Source organism: Spea bombifrons, chromosome 4, assembly GCF_027358695.1.
Source record: "Spea bombifrons isolate aSpeBom1 chromosome 4, aSpeBom1.2.pri, whole genome shotgun sequence".
NCBI classification, from domain to species: Eukaryota; Metazoa; Chordata; class Amphibia; order Anura; family Pelobatidae; genus Spea; species Spea bombifrons.
This window is the reverse complement of record NC_071090.1, coordinates 25,635,592-25,638,526: the sequence shown is the minus strand read 5'-3', so window position 1 is coordinate 25,638,526 and position 2,935 is coordinate 25,635,592.

Here is a 2,935-nt window from a genome sequence, read left to right as displayed (position 1 = left end):
TAGTGAAAAATTGCAAGACTGGGAAGAGGTGATGTACACCACCACCAATGTTACTGGGAGTATAAATTATATGGAAACATTCAACACGATTTTATTTAAATGTTATCGAATACCATACACATTAGCAAATATTTTCAAAACAATTACTGGCGGAAACGACCTATCAAGGGCAATGAAGAGGTTACTATATTATTGATTCATATTAAATATAACGGAGTTTCTAATTTGTTTAACTGCTGCAATAGTTAATCTTAATTTATGTTATTTGTCTACACTAGAACTGCATTCCATTCAACATAATAATAGAGAATACCACAACAGTGAAGTCACTTTCTTTCATCTTGTTTGGTTACTGCCAGTTTGGAAGAGGCTAGGGACAAAACAGTATATGCAACAGAAAAGATACAAAGTTAATTCAGATGTATTGTAATAACATAGTGTATACTTCTATGTAAACAGAAATCGAAATTGTAAAATGTACTTTTGTACAGTTAATGTAAAAAATAAAGTATTAGGAAAAAAATCCCTGCTATCCAGTGGTTACTTTACTCCTGTTAGCCAATTAAAAAAAAAATAATGGGAACTTGGAATCCATGAATAAGAATTGAATATGCATAATCTGGTTTGTATGAGAAACAGGAAATATTTTAAAATGGAAGAAACCACAACATTATAGTAAAATAAAGAACTCTATTGTCCTTGGCAATCACAGGGGCGTCCTTTCCCTTCTCACCCTTTCCTCAAAGCATCTGTTTTCCTAATCAACCTCACAAGCTTCTTTCTGGTTTCTGTCCTAACACCTTTTCCATTGTCTCTTTCCCTTGAAGCAAGTCCTCACCATCACTTTCTGCACACAAACTTGTAAACGCTTCCGTGGAAATAAATAAAAAAAAAAAAAGATAAAATTTAAGTTACATTCCTTACGTACATCAAATGGGATTATGCGTATCAGCTACAAATTAATTATGTAACAAAATCTTCCTGAACATTATTATTTTTATTATTAATCACAGCTTCTTTCAAATTTCAACAGTTTTAAAATAGGACAGTATTTATTTAAATTAATATTCTTCAGTTAAATGAAATGGTTTGAATAATCTTTTTAACTTTTTTTATCAATTGTATAAAATGTACTAATCCCTGCAGTATCAAAGAGGTGAAATGTGCAATGCTTTGAAATGTTTGTTTCAATGCATTTAATATTATATATAATTTAAAAGTTCTAATTTAATGCTGGCTTCTCATGATCATGTTAACATCTAAAAGAAATTAAAAAAACAAATGGCATTTTGGAATAAGTTTTACTTTAGAGAATGTTACTTTTACATTTTTGTATCTAACACCAACAAGGCAAGTACAATTGTCTTTTGGAACTTATTATGTAAACCAAGAGGTTATTAAATGTGTTTTAATGTTTATATATTTTATTAATATGTGCTACAAGTTCCAATATACATGCATAAAGAAGTACTCCTTTAATTTACAATTGAGTTTTCACCTCCCCCCACCCTGTGCAGGAATACACAAAAAAAAATCTTTAGGTACAAACCAGTATTTTAAGAAAACAATACATTCACATACATAAACAGAAACAAATATGATAATATATCCATCCTTCTCCGTGGCTTCTTGTGTTTGAAGATATGTCTATACCCCTCATGCGAGTGTAGCATTGACCATCTTAAAATAAGTAACGGGGAATTTAGAATAGTTGTTCAGCCCGTGCCAAAGAAAAGGCTGACTGTTTTCTTGTGTGCCTCGCCTGTTATTATTTGAACGAGACCAGAAAGCCATTTGTTAATAAAACTTATTATGCGCGGGACAGTGGCCCACTGTGGAGCATCTTGTTTCCACTGTCTCACTATGGCTACTTTGACTGCCAGTAAGATATAGCCTAGTATTTTCCAAAATATATTGGCTTTGTCACCTGCATAGATGCTGGAAAGGGTGCTATTCCTGTTAACACTTTCTTTAATTATCTTACAAATACCAATATCCATATAGGGGCCACTTTGGGACAAGAACACAAGAAATACAACATTGATTCCAATGTTTCTTCAGCATAAAGGTGACATAATTGGTAATTGTACAGGTAAGATACCATCTATACAATTTTTGTAAGTGATCTCAAAATGATTCGTACAAGGTGATACCTTTTAATAGCGTAACCAGGGCATCAACCCATTTTTCTATTGGAAATGAATGCCCCAACTTTTCCCATTTTTATACAGGGTAACTGAGAGGAAAGCTTTGATTTAAGTACAGGATTGTACCATATAGTGATGGTTTTCTTTGACCAATGAGCTCAATTACATAGTTCCTCCACTGAGTGAGAGGACTCAAACTCTAGAAAGTAGTTCTGAGTGTGTACATTAACAGTGCCTATTGAGTGTGTATTTGGTGTCCGAAGAGGTAACTTGTCTCAATGTCTGTAAACTTTATGCAAAAATGCATCTCATACTGTAATTGCCACCTTGGGGTCTGGGAATAAAAGCAGTAACTGTGGTTGCTTTGCTTTAGGTATCCACACAGTCAAAGCTACCCACAGTGGTTTTGGAAATACCTCAATATCCAACCTTGCCAGTCTCACTCTTTTTGTACATGCTATGTTACACTGGGCCGATACTGAAGCTTGTTGATAAAAGAAAAGGTTTGGACATCCCTCTGTTTGGCAACGTTACAACTCTATTCACTACATAATTTTTTTACCTTAATTTAATAAAAGTATAATTTTTTTAAAATTTACTTACTAATCTCTTGAAGAATAACAAATTGTGCAGTTCTGAATGTGGATACCATTTTGAGTAATATAGTTTTTATTGCTGCAGTTGGACCACGTTCATTTTTGCAGGTCTACCCTGATCGCTTTTCATTTCATCTCAACATTATAAAATGTCAATCGGCTTCCGCTAAAAAATAGTACTGCGTTCAACCA